Below are 24,010 nucleotides of genomic sequence, written 5' to 3' on the forward strand. Positions count from 1 at the left end.
CTGCAACAGCAACTCCGTTCCAACCCAAATCCCAGAAATCGTAAGAGATTCTGCAAATTCACTACATTATGTTTAACTAGGAGGAGAAGCCACAGATATTACTAGATGAGCTATATATAAAAAAAAAACAGTCTTTAACAATGAGAAGATTAATTCACATTTCTTAACTTATTTTCTGATTGGAAGCCTCTAAAGCTCTCTTATTCAAGTCTCAAATATATTGTGCATCTAAATTCTATTGGCATTGACAACTAGGAGAGGTTTCCACAATGACAGCAGAACAGACCGATAAATAGCAACTGTAAAATATGATGCAAATATTGTGGGTGGGGATTAGTTGAGAGTAGCTAAGGATTTCAAAGAAGATTTTGAGTAAAACGCAAAGGGAAAAATATCCCCTTTTTAAATGCGTTTCTCTTTAAAGTCATTCTTTGATAATGTCTATTAGAAATAATATATATGGGAGCACGCAGCAATCTTTTTGCATAGTATTAAGAAAGGTAAAACTTTATACCAAACACTTCTGATTTTTAGCAACACTGAAAAAATACCATTTATTTGCCTACTGTCCACTTCAGCCATCGGGTTCTAGGGTCCAGAGAGGTGACTGCCAGTCACACCTGTATCTGTAACTTTAGCTGAACATAATTCATTCTGCCTGGTCTTCCCTACTCTTCTATAGTATATTCCACCCACCACCGTCCATCAATAAGAACATCTTTTGCTAAAGACTGAGTATTCTCTGTCGCAAATAAAGTAATTAAACTAGGGTCTTAAGGAATTCTGTTCCAATCGTAAATTCTGGCTCACACAATTTCAGAATCCAGGAAGTGTCTTTAAGCTGCAGGATAAACATGCTGGAAAAACTATAGCTAGAAGCTTCTGGTATTTGCAAATCTTATTTGTAGCAAGATTGCAGATTAACCCTTCCAGATCTTGGGAGCCTAACGACACACACCACGGCCTCCTCTTTTTAGTAGTGAATTGGTTAAACACAAACTACGCTTTCATATGCTTCTATTATGCAGTTCACACAGGATACATGGGCTTAAGGGTGTCAGTCACAGATAATACATTACAAGAAAACCCATGTACTTTGTAACTAAGAATACAATTACCTATGCTAGGCACAATGGTGGAAGTGTGAGGTTGGAGGTACTTTTTCATATTCACACCCAGAACCACTGTGTTGCCTATTTACAAAAGTAATATACTACTGTCTGAAACAAATTCAATACTTGAGTTTAAATAAGATTTCTTTAAATACCTTATCACAATGTGTTCTTATTACCTTTATCAAGGTTTTCAAGAGCATTGTTTTATCTTGTGCTAAAGCAATGCACTTTCTTGTTACATCTTAGTTGCAATACAAATCATACATATTGTACACCATTTAAGCAATCAAAAAGAATTGCATGTATATGAAATGAATACACAATTGATAATATCTAATAGGGTCGGATATTATAAATATAGATGTATGATGAGAAATATATATATATATATATATATTGTATACAGTAGATAGTCATTTGTTTACAAGTATAAGCACTTTTTTACACTTGCCTTTTAATACATTGTGACTATACTATAAACAGGAGCATAACATGAATAATAATAATAATAATACTCCACAGATGAAAGCAGCTAGAAGCTGGCAGTGGGTCTTTATTCAAAATAACTTTTACAGAATTACACTTATCTAGAAATACATAATATGTTCTATATGAAGGTAGGGTAGAAGCTTTACTTATGCTCATGAAAGTAGAAGGGCTGAGATGAATGCTATTAAAAACATTAATATATATATATATATATATATATATATATTTTGCACCCCAGTGGGATATTCAAAATAGATGAGAGTGCAGGATTAATATAGTATATATATATATATATATATATATATATATATATATATATATATATATATCTCCACAATGGTCCGGCACTCGTATGAGTATTAACTGCGCCCAGTACCCCCACAAAAAACATTGCATACAATAACACGGGTGTAGCACTCGGGGCTATTAAAAAGTATAGAAACTACAACACAGCAAGTTGTTTACAACGTTTCAATCACTTTTATGATTTAAGTGACGAATATCATAAAAGTGATTGAAACGTGGTAAACAACTTGCTGTGTTGTAGTTTCTATACATTTTTATAGCCCTGAGTGCCGCACCCGTGGTATTGTATATATACACAATACGACTCGGTCATTAAGTGAGGACGTTTAGTGGCCGGGAAGCAGCAGTACCCAGGCTGAGGATGACACGTGCCTGTGTGTGCCTCACCTCCTCCGAGAGCGCGCTGCATCCCTGTCCGTCCTTTTCCTCATGGGAGGCAAGGTCTCCTGTGTGTTCCGCGCCACAGCCATGACCCCTTCTGGGACAGAGTCTGCCTGTTTACTTTTTTTGTATCAGTGCAAGCCACAGTTAGCTGGTTGGAGCGCCGGTCATAAGTACAAGCGGTCACTAAACAGGTCGGTTGTTCAGTTTGGATTGTCAGTCTGTATAATTATATTATATACATACACACAAATTATATATATATATATATATATATATATATATATATATAGACACATACACACACACACACATATATATATATATATATATATATATATATACACACACACATACATATATACATACATACACACATACATACAAATAATACATATATATATATATAATATATATTATATATACACACACACACACATACATACATATATACATGCACATATACTTGATAACTAGGAGCATTGTTTCAAAAGCATAATTAGTCATTTATCTGAATGCCAAAATGACAACTGAAGAGTGAATCAATGACACTGGGACACTTGCTGCAATTTAAGCATCACAAAATAATTGAAATGTAAACTCAAGAAGAGCGTGATAGTGTCCATGAATCGGCTATGCTAGTGATAGGAATAATTTGTTTTAGAACTTAATGAGTAAGCAGCAAGCATGTATTGGTTAATGTATACTATGGAAACACTCACTCTGTCTTTAAGTGTAAAAAAACAAAAACAAAACCAAACCCTGTGGCCTCAGCTTGCAGAGGACATGCTGCTATTTTCTCATCTCGGGCAAAGCAAATTTTAAGGTGCATGGCACTCTGGATGTATCACTTGTCAGACAGGGTAGCATTGTTTTATTGTAAATATAAAGATTAATACTGGTGATCTACAGAGTCATGTTGCCACTTGTTACCTGCAGTATCCAAGCATTCCCTCACATTGTTCCACAGCTACTCTTTATGCATTTGCTTTTCCAAGGGACTTGACCCCTCCAGGCCCTTTTGCCATTAAGGGTTACAGTTTGCCCATGATGATGGCAGTACAATCCAAAGACTATTCTACTCAGCATCAGATATTATTTTTTGTTGTTGGTCTTTGTTTTTTTTAACAAAACACAACGAAGTGTAAGTCTTGTTTCCTGCTGCCCTCCCATACGCTACCTGTCTGTTTGCTCACAGTAAGTGTACAATGGTCTCCTGTGCTTTTCCTGCTAGCAGGCAAGCACAAGAGACTTGTTCAAAACTTAAAAATTCCAGGCACTACAATCTGTATGCCAGAGAAATACTGCCATCTACAGGAATTTTTACAAATTGCCACCGTGTAGCCAGTTCTATTTTCACTGTTGTGTTTTAACAGTACTGAAATATTTTTTTTTAATCTACAGGTTCAGTGTTCTGCAGGGGAAAATATCAGTCCATTCTTAGCTACTAGTCATGGATTCTTATCAACTAGCCCGGGAACTAGTCCATCCAAAAGCAACATTTTTAATAAAAATTAGTTACTCTTTACTTGATTGGTGAATATAACACTGAAAAATCACAATATTTGCCTTTTAAAGGCAAACCACTCATTTGCAAGTGTTCATGGTAGTTTGTATAATGGGTGAGAAGGTGACAATTAGATATTGCCAAAGCCACACAATGCTACATACTCTCCTGCAACCAATATTGTCATAGACTTGCCATAAAAAAGTGCCTTGGGCCCTCATTCAGAGCCACTCGCTAGCGGCAGTATGCTCGTTCCGAGTGATGTTCGCACATCTGCGCATGCGTACGGTTTTTAGTACGCATGCGCGAACCAGTCAGTGCGGCCAAAAAACATTTGTACGCAATATAGCGAGTGCCTGCTATTTTGAGTGACAGAATGAGGCGTATGTGGGTGGTAACAGGGGAAGGTGCTTGAAAACGGGGAGTGGAGATCCGTTCGTAGGCGTGCTTAAAGGTCAAAACGGGCGTTTTATGGGTGTGCATAATTAATATAGCAGCGTCAATGACCACGTCACTTGTTTTTTTTTAACTCAGAACTGCTCGCAAAATAGCGGTTGAAAAAACCAACCACAAGAATAGCGAGCAGTTCATATCCTGTTCGATGTACTCGATTAATCTAATAAATAGCGGACATGACGTATGGTGCGAGCGTTTTTAAGAAATAAAAGAGCGTATGTTTTGCTCGCTCGTTCAGACTTATGGAGCGTACACACGGTCAGATTTGTCAGACTTGTCAGATTTGTCAGATGAACGACTGAACGATTAAACGATTTGAACGATTTGGACGATTTGACCAAAGTATAGAACGATTTGAACGATTGAACGATTGAACGATTTTTGACTGCATTAAAATGAATGGAATCGTCCAAGTCTGACTGCAAACCCATCAGATGTCAGATATCGTTATCTGACAAACGGGAACGCGCATCCTTGATCGTCCATCGTTCAGGCATGTCAGATATGAACGATTTTCCTTCAGATATGAACGACTGAACGATTTTTAAATCGTTATCGTCCATATCTGAAGAAAAAATCTGATCGTGTGTATGCACCATTAGAGGTGTGAACAGACTGCAATGAGCGAACGGATCATTTGCATAGCCACCCCTTGTTTTTGAACGAACGCAAATAGCGAACGGCTCTGAATGAGGGCCTTAGATATTTAGTTCACTACTGAGTACACTTTAACATACATTATTATTAGAGATGTGCGCCGACCCTCGTATTTTGGTTTTGGATCTGGATCTCCCCTGGTTTTGGATCTGAATCTGGTTTTGGATTTTTTTCCTTGGTGTTTTGTTTTCGTGTTTTGGTTTTAGATCTGGATTTTTTTCTTAAACCATAAAAACAGCTAAAATCACATAAAATGGGCCTGTTTTTGTTCCTACAGTATAATTAACCTCAATAACATTTATTTCCAGTAATTTCCAATCAATTTTGACCACCTCACAATATTATTTGCTTCATCTAGTTAAGGCCAAAAGGTTGCATCCAGCTAGCTGGCTGACTAAGCTAAGTGACACAGTGGGCGCCACTAACATGTGGCAGTTCAGCTTCTAATTTCCAACATGGGTACAGTGTGTTATACAGTGTGGGTTGGATACACCAATAGTGCACTTACTGTGACAGCTGTGTCAGCAGAGCGGGGTTGCTGATGGTGTCCTCCTCAGTACATGGAATGGCAGTGCTGCGGTGCTGGCAGTGTCCTCAGTGAAGGCTACCAGTGATGTTGGCAGTGAGGGGGTGCCAGCGGTGTCTTTAGTGCAGGTTTGCTGGCTGTGTTGGCAATGCGGGGGTGCCAGCGGTGTCTTTAGTGCAGGTTTGCTGGCTGTGGCGGCAGTGCTGGGGTGCCAGCGGTGTCTTTAGTACAGGTTTGCTGGCTGTGTCAGCAGTGCAGGGGTTGCTGGCGGTATCGTTAGTACATGGAATGGCAGTGCGGGGGTGCCAGCGGTGTCTTTAGTGCAGGTTTGCTAACTGTCGGCAGTGCAGGGGTGTTTTCAAAGCAGGGTGCCGGCAGAGCGGAGGTGCCAGCGATGTACTCAGCGCATGTGTGCTGACAGTGTCGGCAGTGCAGGGGTGCTGGTGATGTCCTCAGTGTGGGAGTGTCGGCAGTGTGGGGGTCGCTGACGGTGTCCTCAGTATGTGGGGCAGCAGTGGTGTTGGCAGTGAGGGATGCTGCCAGTGGGGGTGCCGGCTGTGTCAGCAGCGGGGAGTGCCGGCGGTGTCAGCCAGCGGGCACCATCTTTTTCTCTCTCCTAGAGCATTTTCAATGGGCTTAACGCTGATTGGCTGAGATCGATGGATACTGCCTTTGAACCTCTATATACCCCTGCCTATACCTTCTAATAGCCTTCCTGTAAACCTCTAAGGATGACGCTAATTTGCGTACGCAGTCATACAGTAAATAAAGACTCCAGACCTAGAACCTGTGGTTCCAAAGCACAAAGTATTATTCAAGTAAAAGTACAGCAGTTACACGCTATGATCCTCATATAATCTTAGCGCAAAGAGATTATACAGACCCAAGTACAATTATACATATGCAGCGCTCTCTGGTCCAGATGTTAGGCATCAGCAAGAAACCCCTCGTCAATCAGCATTCAGCACAAAGACTAGGAACCCAGGGTCAGATCACACATATTTATACCCCCAGAAATAAACAACACAATAGAGAAGTTTGTTGCTAATACCATTGGTCCTAAAGGAGAGGGCATATATTACAAGGCATTTAACAGGTTGATTCAAATAGACACAACCCAGCCTCTAACAACTGGGGGTCTCTGGTTTCCTGCCTCATGCAACATCCTAACAGTTGTTCATATAATGTACATTTTGTTGCTTGAAGTCTCTGCGGTCCATAAGTTGAGAATGCATGATGCGATCTCCACACCGATGGTACCGGAATACTGTTGAAAGAGTACGCATCAGTACAATACCAATCACGGCTTACTTATCATGTATAAAACCTTAGTTACCAAATAATCTTTATTTCACAGAATGAACAAACTTAAATCTTATACTTTAAAGCTTATTAAACCTTTTATGTGAATATGTAATGTGTAAGTATGCGGGGTGTGATGTAAAGACGCTAGTTAACTTGGGGCAGATGCGTGCACATGAAGCTAATAAACAGCGTTTTCATACAGGATCTTATGCATTTGCTAATATGCGATTAGTTAACAGCGCAATTGTGCATATTAATGTGTGTATGAGAAATGGTACACTTAAATCTCACTTAAACTAAGTGAACACCTAGCAGTGTGGAATGCTGAGCCTTATAGTTCCATGACTTGCTCATGCCCCAGCAGCCCCCACCCTTTTCAGGCTCCAAAATACTGGTCTTTGTTCTCCCAGGGCCTGTGTGGATGCAAATTAGCACAGCTACAAGACCCAAACCTCAGATAACACTCTTGGCTTTGAAGGTATTTTATTGTAGGAAGCCGGCTAATGTAAAGTGCTACAAATGACCCTCTTGCTGTATTCGAGCAGGGCCACCTGGAGTGAGAGCAGACGTTATGTCCATGAAGCTTGTCTACACAGGCTAGTTGTCACGTGGCCATTTGCTCTGTTTAGCTAATGCAATCCAATTTTGACATACTGTACAGCCATTTCTGAAATATATCCTTTAGGGGAATTATAATAATATACACTTTATCCACAGCACCCAAACTACGTAAAGTCATGAAATGGGCTTTTGATGAATCGCTGTAACTTATGGCAATGGTCACAGATGCAATCACATGATGCTAATAGTAATATCGCCACATGTACTAAAGTGTGAGTTTATCTAAAATGGCGCTTAGGCGGCCATTCGCAAAATGGCGTCTTGCGATCTCATTTCCAAGATGGCGTCTTGCGGCCAGTCGCAAGATGGTGTCGCTGCGATTCAATTTTAAACTGATCTTGTCTCAGCCAATAATCCAGCTTCGACAGTCCACCCTTTGATAGCGAACAACATGCTATCACAATCTGATTTTAAAATATAATTTAGGCTTACATTTGTATACTATTTAGTGTTATTATGGGATGGCACAAGGGGGTTCTTAATCCATCAATAATGTGTCTCTGAGTGGGGACATAAAACTACTATTATACGCACACTGCGGATCTTGGAAGATCATGTGAATGGTGTGGGGATACACCAGTCCTATAAAGGCAGACTTGAAGGGGAATTGAGACTTTACATTATCTGAGGTGTTTTTAAAAATAACATTTCAATAATACATTCTATGCATGTCTAAATATAATACATTAAATGATGGTATTTCCTAGTTCAGGGTTGTAATGCAGTTCTGTATTTAACTCGGTATTCATACTGACCACCATCATAATTTCGTTCTTTTGTTTTACTCTATTTTAACATTTTCCACACTTCAACACAATAGGAACACACCGGACACATATGCCAATTATTCTGATGACAATCAGTATAAGGATTAAGAATTTGCCTATACTGGCGATCATTTCCTGGACCCATTCCCCTAGACCTGAGAACCATTTCACTGGGTTCAGCCATGAAACCCATCCTTCTATCTTCTCCCTTACTTCAGCCACTGAAGCGTTATGGTTCTTACGAAACTCCCATTTTAGCTGCAGAATTTCATCCATCTTCCGGTCTATCACTTCCTTAGGGTCGCTGGTATCAATGGTGACATAGGTGCAACATTTTACTCCAAATTGGGTGGCCAACGTTACACAATACCCTCCAGTAACAGGAGTTAAATAATTTAACACTAGCCTGTGTTGCACCAGTTCTTTCTTTTACGCTTGCAATTCTCTCCCTGTATACCTGAATGTGTCATCGTACATCTCGGTGATATTATCTATCAATTTAGCAAGTTCCTGAATATATCTAAAGTTTAATGTACCCCGAGCAATCCTGGTGGGATCCAATGCGACTAAAACTTGAAAGCCAGATGTCTCACTAATTAACTGACTGGCTTTGTGCACGTCACCAGGTATCATATTTTGTTTGCCTCTGTGTTCATATTGTGTGTGAAGATATGGTGATGGTGTGTTTTTATGTATACCAAGTATTTCAACATGTGTGAGGGTCATAACTTCTGGGACTACTCTTCCCAGGTAACACAAACCTTCGGAACTCGTGGAGAGCCACTTATACGCTTTTCTTCCACATATAAAATATACATTATCAGGGAGAACATAAGGAATGGTATGCATCATTATCATTAAGCACATTTCCCTTGCAAACAATCCTATTTCTGGGTCTTCCATCTGGTACATGCAAGTTTCTGGCTGTATTATTTTAGCACAATAACCATCTGGCACCTTACCAATAATTTCTTTGGGTGGAACTCAATGTATACCGATACCTAAAATGTTTCCCACTAGATTTAATTGAGCGTAACAGATCATGGTTTATGGACTCATTATCAGCTCTTTGTGAGAAGGTCATCGTCTGATTATTCCCCGTCACTTCCCAACTCCCGGGTTTATTGGAGTTGGTAATGTTTAAACACAAAAGTGATCTATCTACTTGAAATTGATATAGTTTGAAATGAGGCGGTTTGGATGAGAGAAATTTTCCATCCAATGTTTTCCCTTTTTGTAATTCTAAAATTTCCATGATATTCAGTGGAAATGGCATCAACCCTACATTATGCCGTCCCTGTGGCACATGTGAACACACCCAGCAATCAGTTTGATTTAACACTTTGCATACCATGCTATGATAATCCTCTAAAGGAACCCACCCCAGTACGGGTTATATTTAGGTTGGCACCGTTGGATACAGTTCTCATCAACTTGGGACCCACAAAGCTCACAAATACAGGAATCTTCAGACGATAAACCTCCACACCATCCCCGAGTATCCGGAATGACAGCTCTCTTAACAATAACAGTACTAAGATTGGTCAGACACTCCCCTGATTGGCATTGCACTCCTCCTGACTCCACTCCATCAGCACTGCCATCAGCTCCCACTTCCTCAATCGGTCTCCCCTCACAGAAACTGGATATTCCCGAACTGACCAGGATGGTGAACACTCTAAAAGAGAATATGAAAATGAACACAGCAGGCCCGTCCATTGTCACAACAAGACCTGCAAATTTCTCTTAGTTCAGGTATCTCACTACGACCTTTTCAATCCTCCCAGAACAAGCTTGCGAGTGACAGGTCCACGCGATCAACCTTGTCTCAGACTTGTTTCTCCGACGGTTGATTGACCTTTTTACAGTGAGTGGAATGGACCCAGGTATCTCTCTCAGCCACCTTCAAAGATGTAGTACTTGTCAGCAGCACCTGGTACGGACCTTCCCACTGATCAGTCAAACAACCTGAACGCAAGAAATTTCTGATCATAACATATTCTCCTGGTTCAACATCATGACAGTTAGTTTCAGGCATATCATGGGACAACAATTTCAGTTTCTGCTGCTGTTGCTTTAACTGCTTACTCATTGATATAAGTTACTTTACAGTTACCTCGTTGTTACCCTTCAAGTCTTCCTGTGGACTTATAATCAAATGAGGTTTTCTACCGAACAGTATTTCAAATGGGGACAGATTTAGAGGGGGTCTAGGAGTGGTCCTTATGCTATGTAGGGCCAAAGGTAATGCTTCTGGCCATCCTAGTCCAGTCTCTGCCATGATTTTACTTAACTTATTTTTAATAGTCCCGTTCATCCTCTCCACCTTGGCACTGGCTTGCGGTCGGTAGGGGGTGTGAAGTCGGCTATTAATACCCATCAGCTTACACATATTTTGAAAAACATCACCTGTGAAATGAGTACCCCTGTCACTCTCAATGATCTTAGGGATACTGTACCTGCATACAAATTCCTGAACTATTTTCTTGGCAGCAAACACAGCAGTATTAGTGGCCGCTGGGTAGACCTCAACCCAATTAGAAAATACATCAGTGCACACTAATACATACTTAAGATTCCTGCAGGGTGGTAATTGGATGAAATCAATTTGTATCACCTGGAAAGGTCCATCAGTCGGTGGAATGTGGGACGGTTCAGTAGGGATCGCTTTCCCTATGTTCTTCTTCAAGCAGGTCAGACAGGACATTGCTATCTTTTCTGCTTGTGAAGAAAAACCTGGTGCACACCAGTATGCTCTCACCAACTTGCACATACCTTGTTTTCCCAGATGAGTCAGACCGTGTGCTGCCTCAGCCAGGCTGGGGTAATATGCCTTGGGGGCTACTGGTTTACCTTGTCCATCCCTCCAGAGCCCGGAGGACTCATGCCCACATCCCTTGGACTTCCAAATGGACTTTTCCTGAATTGAACACAAATTTTGCATCTCAATTAATTTCAGCATATCAATTGTTTGGAAAGACAATTTTTTCAGTGGGAGAAAACATTTTTAACCCTGCTGCCCATTTTGCAGCTTCATTGGCTCTGTTGTTTCCCAGTGACACCAGATCATCCTCACATGTATGGGCTTTACATTTAATTACTGCCACCGCTTTGGGCAGTTGGATTGCTTCTAAAAGATGTTTTATGTGTCGGGAATGTGCAACTGGTGTGCCTGCTGCTGTCATAAAATTTCTCAGACGCCATAGAGCCCCAAAATCATGCACCACCCCGAACGCGTACCTCGAGTCAGTGTAAATGTTAGCAGATTTGCCTGTTGCCAGTTCACACGCTCTAGTTAGTGCTACTAACTCTGCCACCTGGGCTGAGTGAGGAGAACCAAGAGGTTTAGCTTTTATGATGTCTGTGTCATTTACAACAGCATAACCTGTACATAATTCACCTGTGTCTGTTTGTCTATGACAACTCCCATCCATATAAAGAGTCACATCCACATTCTCTAAAGGTGTGTTGTGTATGTCAGGTCTAGCAGTAAAGGTCTGATTCAGATATTCCATACAATCGTGCGTATCATTATGTGCGCTGAACTCACCTCCCGCCAGCAACTCGCTTCCTTCCACCCTTTGTATATCATGTTGTACATATAGTAAATACGTTGCTGGATTCAGCGTGCTGCAACGTTTAACAGTGATGTTTGCGGGTGCGATTAGAGCTAGTTCCCATTTGGTAAACCTAGCCAAAGAGACGTGTCTGGTTTGAGCTGAGTTCAACAGAGCAGATGCAGCATGGGGAGTGTAGACAATCATATCATGACCCAATACTACGTCCTAACTTTTACTCACCAATAAAGCGGTAGCTGCCACACTTCTCAAACAAGTGGGGAGTGATCTTGCCACAGTGTCCAATTGGGCACTGTAGTATGCTACGGGCCTACTGGCATCACCATGTTTCTGTGTAAGGACACATGCAGCACAACCATCGGCTTCCGTACACTACAAATCAAAAGGTTTTTCATAATCAGGTATTCCCAATGCAGGAGCTTTTGTCAGACTATCCTTAAGATTAAGAAAAGCCTGCTCTGTTTCCTCTGTGTGTATGACACTATCGGGCTTTGAGGAAGAGACTAATTCCTGTAAAGGCAAGGCCAAAATAGAAAAACCTGGGATCCACATTCTACAGTTTCCACACATTCCCAAGAAGGTACGAATTTGCTGTTGATTCTGCGGCAGTGTCATGTTCTGTATGGCCTGGAATCCATCATTTGTAAGATGTAACCCCTGGGTTAGGCAGTGTCCCAAATATTTTACTCTGGATTGGCACGGCTGTAGTTTGTCCTTAGCCACCTTGTGTCCTGAATGCGAGAGATGAAGCAACAAAAGTTTAGTATCATTCAAACATGACATAAACGAGTCAGAACATAGCAATAAATCGTCCACATATTGAATTAGAACAGATCCATTGACAGGTTGAAAAGATTGTAAACAGTCGTGCAATGCCTGGGAGAAGATACTGGGGCTGTCTATGAAACCTTGGGGTAACCGTGTCCATGTGTATTGTACACCTCTGTATGTAAATGCAAATAGATACTGACAGTCAGTGTGGAGAGGCACAGAGAAGAAAGCAGAACATAGGTCAATGACAGTGAAATGGGTTGCATTTGGTGGGATCTGCATCAGGATGGCAGCTGGATTTGGCACTACAGGGAATTGGCTCTCTACTACCTTATTAAAACCTCTAAGGTCTTGTACCAGCCTATAACCCCTCCCACCACTCTTCACCGGGAAAATGGGACTGTTGGCTACACTAGCTGTACGAAGTAAAACTCCCTGTTGCAATAATCGCTCAATTATTGGAAAAACCCCTAATTCTACCTCCTGTTTTAGTGGGTACTGGGGAATTTTTGGAGCTTGCCTACCGCTTTTTAAATTTACCATTACAGGGCTTACATTTGCCATTAATCCAGTGTCCTGTCCATCCTTAGTCCAAAGGGAATCTGGAATTTGGGACAACATTTCATCTACCTGTTATGGATTTTCATTTAAACTTGTAGAGTGATACATTATCCTTTGGGGAGTGTCCAACATATCCCGCACCTCGTGTGCAACTCTCTCTGGGATATCTAAAAATACACCATCAGGGGTGCAATATATAACACATCCCATCTTACATAACAAGTCTCTACCCAGCAGGTTAGTAGGAGTCGCAGCAGCAAGAAGGAAAGAATGCCTGATATGCAACGGCCCAATAGTAACCTCTGTGGACTTTGTTAAAGGATAATGTTCCACTTTACCTGTTACACCCATTGTTGGTACTGTCTCGTTGGTCACCTGTAAATTAACGGGAGATTTTATCACTGACCTGGTCGCCTCTGTGTCTACAAGAAAAGGATATTCAGTACCAGCTACATCAACCATCATGACCGGTTCTTCCCTAGTACTTCCCGTTAACCTGACTATCTGTAGACTACAGGTATGACCTGACCCCTAGCGTTGGCTACCATTCTCCAATAAAGCATTTATGGCCACAATTGGACCTGGTGCCTGCTGGACATTTGCTGGTCTCAGTGCATATCCTTTATGGGGATGTCCAGGTCTTCCCTGATTTGGGGTTCCTACTCTTTTTACTGTACAGTTTCTACTTAAGTGTCCTGTTTGTTTACAATTAAAACATGTTCGTGGATCGGGTGAAGACGCGTGTTGCTGTGAGGTTTGAGCAGAGGGTAAAGGTGGTGGATATGGGTAAGGATAGAGAGGGTAAGGGTATTGTGGAGGATATGAGGTTTGTGAGTAGTATGGGACCTGTGGTTGTATAGGGTTTGTGGAATAGAGCGGTGTTTGTTGTTGTGTGGGGTTAGTGAGGGCATATAACTGTTCAGGTGTAAGTGTGTGTGCAGATGCGAGTATGTCTGTTGGCTGTGATGTTACCATCATTCCCTCCAGAGCTTGTATACTGACAGCCGTTAATTTTTCGCTCTGGGCCTCTCTCTTCTTTGAGATGTTTTTATCATGTTCTATGGCAGATTCTATGAGGGTATCTATTGTGACTCCCCTCCAGACAGGTTGTGAGGTCTGAACCCGAGTCTTTAAATTATCTTTCAGACCGTCCATGAGTACCGTGACTATCATTCCCCTGTGGTGAGTGCTATTTTTAATTTCTTCTATCCCAGTGTACTGGGTGATAGCCTGCAGAGCCCGGTCGCAATAATCTTCTGCAGATTCACTCTCCTTTTGCTTAATGGTGAAAATTTTGTTCCAGTTTACTACCACCGGAAAATATATACCCAATTGAGTTACAATGCGGGAAATGTTACCTTGGTTTACTTGGTCTGTTAAGGGAATGTCACCATCCAATACACAATCCGTGATAAATTTTGTCATGTCGGTATTGCGTGGTAGACAGGCCCTTAACACCACACGCCAATCTTTATTAGTTGGCTCATGAGAACTACCCAAATTTCTCAAAAATCTTTGACATTTGGCTAGTTCCTTTTTGTGATCGGGGAAATCATTTATGATGGAATTTAGTTCTGCTTTTGTCCAGGGACAATGCATTACTACTTCCCTCGTGGGCACTATACCGTTCACATCTGCATTTCCGATTTGGAACAGTTATTGTCCGAATGGGATGCAGACCGGCAGCGCGGCTACCTTTGACCTTGTTACTTGGCTGGGGGTTTAATCTGTTGCTGCTACATATGGTATTAACAACTTCCTCTACGGGTGCAGAGGTTGTTAGCACTTCCCTTACTGTTACTGATGGAGATGACGGCACCACTCGTGATTGTTGTGATGCAGCATCTATCATCTGTACAGCATGGGAAATGGCAGACATTACAATAGGCTCATCATCCACATCATGAACATTTTCTTTATAGTTGCTTAAGAGAGGGTACAAATTGCTTGTTACATTTTTATGGGTATTTTTGGTAACTGTACTTGCGCCTCCATCCACATAAGGTGGGGGTGGTGAGCGTGAACTGCTGGCAATACTCTCCACAATGCTACCTTGCTGCACGTGCACGCCATTTTGCATCTCGCCCGTATTGCAATTCAGCATCGCGGATGTATTGTACACTAGTTTGCGTTGCTTCCGCATTTTTAAGCCATGCATCCCTTTCATGCTGCAACAACTTTAAACATTCATAATATTTTACCTTTTTCTCTCGGGAGCACATCAGACTGATGTGATCCCGGACATTATCTAGTACATTTTTATCAAAACTACCAATTCTGGGAAATGGTCTAACACTCTTCATCGTCATTTTAAACCATACATCACAATACCTTATCACATAAGTTCCGTACTTAGTATGCATAATACGAAGGGCCGATCCAAACGGCGCTTCCATTAGCAGCACATCATTGTCTAACATCTCTATTGTTTGCATGGCCCCCATTCTGAGACAACGCCTATGTTTTTCAATAAAGATTTAAACTGGTGAAAGACAATCAAGATACTTTCACTTACCTGTGGACGATTTAAACGGCAGCGCCCACACACCTGGATAAGATTTGAAAAAGGCAACTTCCACACCCGGATAAGATTTAGTAAGGCAACTTCCACACCTATGGAAGTTTAAGTCGGCTACTTCCACGCACCTCTCTACAACAAAGACAACATGTACACCTGCTACTGTGTATAGAACGGTAAGCTGCTTACCGAGCAACTAGCACTTAGCCCTTAAAGGTCATACGGTACCTCTAACTGTAGGGAACAAGTTACCCCTACCAACAAATACTCACTGGTACACACTTTTTCCTGCACAGAAAAATACACGTTAACCCAGATATTGTAACAATTGAAAAATTTAAACCTCAATGGCTTTATTTAAACACGTGGCAGCACAACCGGAAGTATGTATACGCTATTGTACGACCAGTCACATACACAATAATGCGACTCCCACACAACCGTATGACAACTTTTTAGCTGCGTACGCAAAAGTGCGTCTTTACTGTGCGCAAAACTGCGACTCAGCCACGTGTTCAATACTGCAGCACCCCTTTAAATGTTAGGTTCTATCAAGAAAGGAAAACAAACTTTTTCCTCTCTTGTCCCTGGATTCTAGTCAGCGTCCCTGGCTCACACGAAAACAGGTAGCGATCTCTCAGCACCGAGCGGTTGCAGGTAAACCCTGCATGTGGCCACTCCACCCTTTGGTGAGAAATCGATAACCGTAAGTGCAGTGTGAGTGGATAAGTGACTTCACTATGAGCCCCCAACTATGGATACTGCCTTTGAACCTCTATATACCCCTGCCTATACCTTCTAATATCCTTCCTATAAACCTCTAAGGATGACGCTAATTTGCGTATGCAGTCATACAGTAAATAAAGACTCCAGACCTAGAACCTGTGGTTCGAAAGCACAAAGTATTATTCAAGTAAAAGTACAGCAGTTACACGCTATGATCCTCATATAATCTTAGCGCAAATAGATTATACAGACCCAAGAACAATTATACATATGCAGCGCTCTCTGGTCCAGATGTCAGGCATCAGCAAGAAACCCCTCGTCCAGGGTCAGAGCACACATATTTATACTAGGGATGTGCAGGCTCGGTTTTACTCGGATTTACTTGGTTCTTATCGCCACTTTACCGCAAATTCGGATTTATTATATTGGCTATCCAAAACACATGATAGGCGGTAGCCAATAAAATGCCGTTTAAAGATCCAAGTAAATCCGAGTAAAACCGAACCCGCTCACCCCTAATTTATACCCCCCAGAAATAAACAACACAATAGAGAAGTTTGTTGCTAATACCATTGGTCCTAAAGGAGAGGGCATATGTTACAAGGCATTTAACAGGTTGATTCAAATAGACACAACCCAGCCTCTAACAACTGGGGGTCTCTGGTTTCCTGCCTCATGCAACATCCTAACAGTTGTTCATATAATGTACATTTTGTTGCTTGAAGTCTCTGCGGTCCATAAGTTGAGAATGCATGATGCGATCTCCACACCGATGGTACCGGAATACTGTTGAAAGAGTACGCATCAGTACAATACCAATCACGGCTTACTTATGTATAAAACCTTAGTTACCAAATAATCTTTATTTCACAGAATGAACAAACTTAAATCTTATACTTTAAAGCTTATTAAACCTTTTATGTGAATATGTAATGTGTAAGTATGCGGGGTGTGATGTAAAGACGCTAGTTAACTTGGGGCAGATGCATGCGCATGAAGCTAATAAACAGCGTTTTCATACAGGATCTTATGTATTCGCTAATATGCGATTAGTTAACAGCGCAATTGTGCGTATTAATGTGTGTATGAAAAATGGTGCACTTAAATCTCACTTAAACTAAGTGAATACCTAGCAGTGTGGAATGCTGAGCCTTATAGTTCCATGACTTGCTCATGCCCCAGCAGCCCCCACCCTTTTCAGGCTCCAAAATACTGGTCTTTGTTCTCCCAGGGCCTGTGTGGATGCAAATTAGCACAGCTACAAGACATAAACCTCAGATAACACTCTTGGCTTTGAAGGTATTTTATTGTAGAAAGCCTGCTAATGTAAGGTGCTACAAACGACCCTCTTTCTGTATTTGAGCAGGGCCACCTGGAGTGAGAGCAGACGTTATGTCCATGAAGCTTGTCTACACAGGCTAGTTGTCACGTGGCCATTTGCTCTGTTTAGCTAATGCAATCCAATTTTGACATACTGTACAGCCATTTCTGAAATATATCCTTTAGGAGAATTATAATAATATACACTTTATCCAGAGCACCCAAACTACATAAAGTCATGAAATGGGCTTTTGATGAATCGCCGTAACTTATGGCAATGGTCACAGATGCAATCGCATGATGCTAATAGTAATATCGCCACATGTACTAAAGTGTGAGTTTATCTAAAATGGCGCTTAGGCGGCCATTCGCAAAATGGCGTCTTGCGATCTTGCAGCCAGTCGCAAGATGGTGTCGCTGCTATTCAATTTTAAACTGATCTTGTCTCAGCCAATAATCCAGCTTCAACAGAGCCATGACAGACGGCTCTCTCAGCCAATCAGCGTTAAGCCCGCTCAAAACAAAACCTCGCGACCCGACAGCGGGGTCACCAGGTTTTGCCTCGGGTGAGGGATCCGGGGCAGGCAGGGAGATCCGTGCGATGGATCGTCCCAGATCCCTGAAATTCGGGTGGGTTTGGATCTCTGAGATCCGAACCCGCTCATCTCTAATTATTATGAAATGTTACACCACTTATTGTTATGTAAAACATAGCTTTAAGAATGGCATTGTTTTATTCATATTTGTTTACAAAGAAAGGTGCATTTTAGCTGTTTAATGCTGGGTACACACTGGCAGATATATTGGCTGATCAATTGATTGGCCAATATATCTTGTGTGCATCGGCGATATGCCCCCCGGCCAGCGGAACCCGCGGCCAGAAGACAGATGATGGTTGTTCAATGTGTATGAAAATCACTCGATCTGCAGATATATCTGTAAGGTGTGTACCTACCCATTTACTAAGTCCAAAATTGCCACTAAACTACCAGTTAAGAAGATACCACTAAATACATTGTCATACTGATTTTAATTTTTTTACTTGTAAAGCGTACAGACCACCAGATTTATGAATGATTTGGACACTATTTTTTTTTTATATGTAAATCTGATTTGGACACTACTTTTCTATTTTTTACACATATAAAATGTACAAACCACCAAATGTATGTACTACTGTTTTTGACACTGAAAAATTGTTGCTAGAGGAGCCCAAAAAAAGTCCCTCACCTCCAAACTGTCCACCAGTACTAGTGCTGCCAGCATCGGCTAATAGTAGAAAAATCAGAGGGACAAAAAATATGTCTTGTCTCATCGCAATTGCTACTGCCAACAATAGACTTTACCACTATAGTAGGGAGGCACACATTGTGGGGTTCACCTGCCATAACGCCCAACCAGCTCTAGCCCTAAGGAAATCAGGCTCAAAAAATATAAATGCAGCCCCACAGGAGAAACAAACCTCTGATAACTCTAATGGACTATTCCCACGTCCAGATAAATAAGTTGGGTTTATTTGTTGGTGAACTATAGATCCCAGCATGCCCTGTAATGACAAACTTAATGGCTGCCAAGGAATGCTGGCAGTTGGAGAACCTCAAGTGCTAGTGCTGGTTAAAATGTATATTGAGAGGGGCATGCTTTTTTTAAAAAAAAAATTGTAAAAAAACATAAAAGTAACACTGCTGCACAGACTCTAAAGGCTCGATCCAATTAGGTGCATGGGGGCAAATTGCCATTACAACGGCATGTCAATTGGCCCCCCTCATGGCCTGATCTTACCCCGGACTCACATATTTGCATAAAAATGTGTGTCTGGAGGTACCGTAAGTGAGGCATACAGCCGCATTTACTTGCTGGTGCAAGTAATTCGCACCTAATTGGATTGAGACCTAAGGGGACCCCCCTCGCGGCCCGATCTCATCTCGGACTCGCACATTTTTGCCCGCCCTATGGGGTTGCAAACAAAAATGTGCGGGTCTAGCAGTACCGTAAGTGATGCGCATACAGCTGCACATACTCGCACTGCGAGGGACTTGCCCCTAATTGGATCAAGCACTTTTCTTATTCATAAAAAAATCTTGTGACACTAAGTGGCAGCACAGTGTTATTCTTTTCTTATTCAGAAAAATTCTTGTGACACTGTAAGTGGTAGCGCAGTATGTTATTCTTATTCATAAATAATCTTGTGACACTAAGGGGCAGCGCAGTGTGTTATTTTCTTATTCATGAAAAAATCTTGTGACACTAAGTGGCAGCTCAGTGTGTTATTCTTCTCTTATTGTGATACTTGGGGTTAATTAGCTCGGTAGACTGGGGTCAGTGATGCAGTGAGTAGGTGCAGAATTAGAGTCCACACGTAGCATTCCAGTTAAATAAACATAAGTGATGGTTTACTTCTTGCAGGTATGATCCTGACCACCTGGTCTGCTTCACTCACACTGCAGCCCCACCTGGACTGTCTGGCTGTGTCCACCAGCAGCCTCACCTGGGCTCTGGTCATACTGCAGCCACTATACATCTTCCCACAATGCTTTTCTAGTCTTTGTGGGTGGATCTCCCCTGCCCAACACTAAATCTGCTGCTCACCAGTGCCACCTCTGGTGATACTGCCACATTATTCATAAATAATCTTGTGACACTGTAAGTGGTATCGCAGTGTGTTATTCTTATTCATAAATAATCTTGTGACACTAAGTGGCAGTGTAGTGTGTTATTCTTTTCTTATTCATAAAAAATCTTGTGACACTGTAGGTCATTGATACTGCAGTGTAATATTTAAGATTGGTACAAATTGACGTGTGTGCTGTACCCCACGTCATTTGTCTTTGTTGAGATGGAGAACAATCAGTTGAGAGGAGAGCAAGAATCACATGCTGGAGCTGCTGCCAGTGCCGCCAGTCATGACGATACTAGTCCATCTACATCATCTACTAAAGCTGATGCCCAAGGGCATACAGGGCTTAAGTCAGGGCATTTAAAATCAAGAACCAATCTTTTATAGTGGTAAAGAAAAAACAATCAAAGAGAAAGTTAGCTGCAGAAAGACATAAAATTGTCAATTTGCCTTTCACCTCATGATGTGGCAAGGAAAGGCTAAGGCCTTGGCTTTTATTTACGACTGGTGGTTCTGCCTCTTATGATGATGTAAGCACAAGTGAACATGCTGACATAGAAATCGAGGATGCTTCTGTGGAAGTGCACCAGGATGAGCAGCATATTTGTGTAGCTGACACTAATATGGATGATGTTGATGAGGATGCTGTTTGTGTAAATCAGTCACCAGTTTAAGAAACAGGTATTGCCCATGATAAGGAAAAGCCCATTGTCATGCCTGGGCACAAGACAAAAAAAATTTACTTCTTTTGTCTGGAATTATTTATACCCAAATCCAGACAACAACTGTCAAATCATCTGTACCATTTGTAAAGCCAGAGTAAGTAGATGTAGGAACCTTAACAATCTAGGAATCTCCTCCCTGTTACGTCATCTAAGCGCATCCATCCAAAAAGTTTTTGTGTTTACTCATCTGCATCACCAGTGGGTCTTTTGGGAAAGTTTAGTTTTTTCCTCGGCAGATGCACTTGCTGGAGAAACTGAAGGAGAAGCCATCGCTGCATCACGTGCCACTTGAGCTGACAATTTGCTTACCAGACACAAAGTATGAATTAAACCTTATATCTTAAATCTTGCGTTTGCTCTGTCCAGCTTGTCCACATATCTGTGGTTATGTGAACAGTGGGTACAGCGGCATTTTGCAGGCCACTAATTACGTGTTTTTAATGTCCCTGTACAGGTTGGGAATTGCTTTTCTAGTGAAGTGCAATCTTGATGGGATTTGGTAGCGGGGACACAGGACCTCAACTAACTATCTAAAACCCACTGCATTATTGGCAGATATTGGACGCACATCTAATACCAGCATAGATGTTATGGCGTCAGTGATCTGCTATGCAACTGGGTGACTGCTGTCATACTAGCTCCCTCTTGCAAAGTATTCTTTAACAGTCATTTGTTTTTTAAAGTACTACTAGTAGTCTTCCTGGTCCCCTTCTGGGATGAAAATCCACTCCCAGCAGCAGCAGCAGGCATAGTGCTCAAAGATTCTTCTGGGGCAAGGAATGATGTGAATGATTTAAATATTTTTTGTAAATGCCTTCCCTCCTCCCTCATAAATTTGCTTCGGAATCAAAAAATTAAATAAAATTTACTACCAATCAACCCTTCCTGTCCCTACCTTCAACTACATACATTCTCCAATTCCCTCAGGCCTCTTGATTAAAGAAAACATATGTTTCCTTATGTGCCATGTTGGAAGTTAAACTGCCACGTGTTTGTGCCGCCCACTGCTGCCGCTTAGCTCAGTCGGCCAGCTAGTGTGGTGCAAATTGTGGGCCTAAACCGGATTAAAACAATATTGTGAGCTGTAAGGTGGTCAAAATTGACTGGAAATGAGTGAAAATTAATGTTATTGAAGTTAATATACTGTAGGAACAAAAAAAAAATGATGTGATTGTAGCAGTTTTTGACATTTTTTTTAAAAAAAAATACAGATCCAAAACCAAAACACACAAGGGGCGGTTTTGGCAAAACCAAATCCAGATCCAAAACATGAGGAGATACAGATCCAAAACCAAAACACGGGGGTCGGCGCACATCCCTACTTTTTTCTATGCCACTGGTGAAGAGCACCTTAGTAAAATCATTTATCTATGTGTTAGTGCAGCTTTAAGAGATGTTACCACTTATGAACTCAACTATTTAATAATGATGAGTTTTCTGCTTTCAGTTCCGTTTTCACTCAGCTTTGTCTCACAGAGAAAAAGCTCACTTGTTTCTTACAGGTTGTCTGTTAGAGGCGCAGCTAGAAGAAGTTGTCAATGTGTTTTATTTTTATTACAAATAAATTGGGTTTCTGCAGCACTGTGTTAATTGGGTGATAAATGCTGGTAAATCAGATAGATAAAAAAACAACAAAGAATACAATGGTGCTGCTAAATGTTTTTGCTTTTTGGAAGGTTTTTTGTAATTTCCTTTGTTCTATTTTTGGTTTCTTTAACAGTGTCTGTAATATGTTAGCGGTATTGAAGGGGCATAATACAGATTCATCAATCAACTCCATTGTAGCTAATATTAAAAGTGTTTAAGGTTAGCTCCAGCTCCAGGCCTCTACATAAAAATAGGCCCATTATCATGACAGCATGATGATGACCAGCCACCAGTTGGCCAAATGGTCGGCCATAAATCATATGTATTAAAAAAAAAAAGGGGTTTCCATTTTCCTCACACAATTGATGCAATTTTTATACTTTTGTTTATATATATATATATATATATATATATACACACACACACACACTTTTTATACTTTTACATATTTAGAGAGACATTGTGGCTGATAGTGAAAAGGTGTACATGGTGCTGGCTACCCCCATATAGCACCGGTCACACCTCCTCCTCTTCTCACAATAGGACTTTGATTATTTTCAGCCCTCAGCCCATAATCTGACACTGAACAGTGCATCTGCACCTGTTTTTGTTAAATATGAACTCTGTACATTCCTGTGTTGTAGGAACAAACATGCAAAGAGGCCGATATATATAGTAATTTACATGATAATGGTAAAAATGATTCTGTCAATGACCACCATTATCCTGGTTCTAATGGTGGTTTTAAGATGATGTGATCATTTGTACAATGTCCATCCGGATGGGTGACTTGTGAGAGAACAGAAGCATCTTGTTCCTGTAGTTTAGCCAAGGCTACTGCTTCAAGTGGTAATGGAAATAACAAGTCTCTTCTTCCTCATCAGTGAATAGTCAAACTTAAAATAGGATCGTGCAGTCTCAGCATGCCAGCTGGAGGTGGAGCTGCTCGGCATGGCACCAATGTCTATTTGCTATTAAGAATCAATACGAGGGGGCGTGGCCTGACTGCAAGAGGGAGAAGACGTGCTTCCTGAGGGCTCCAGTTTTATAGCCCAGAAAAGCCCTTTATTGCAACCCATAAAGGACACTGGCGACTCTGAACCATAGCCGCCGGTTCACTATCCCCCTTAGACCCTCTCTCAGGGTGGTTGGAGGCTCCATCTGACTGCACGTGGCTCCTGAAGATTTGGGGCCTAAAGCCGCGGCCTCGGGTCCGGACGACACCCGCCGCCGCATCAACAACGCCGCGGGTGCCAGCCAGAGACCAGAGATACTCCTCCGCGCCTGCCCTGCAGCCCCTAAGTGCCTCCAAACGCTCACCGCTACTCACCGCATCTTCTCTGCGGGTCCAACCGTGCCTGCCGGCAGGAGCGCTGTCACGGCACTGGCCCGCGCCTCCCCCACCCACAGCCACTTCATTCACCTCCGGCTGCTGGGGCCACTCAATACGGTAATTCTCCCTATAGTCCTGCATAAC

Source organism: Taudactylus pleione, unplaced genomic scaffold (genome assembly GCF_031769625.1).
Source record: "Taudactylus pleione unplaced genomic scaffold, aTauple2 ptg000007l, whole genome shotgun sequence".
Classification (NCBI taxonomy): domain Eukaryota; kingdom Metazoa; phylum Chordata; class Amphibia; order Anura; family Myobatrachidae; genus Taudactylus; species Taudactylus pleione.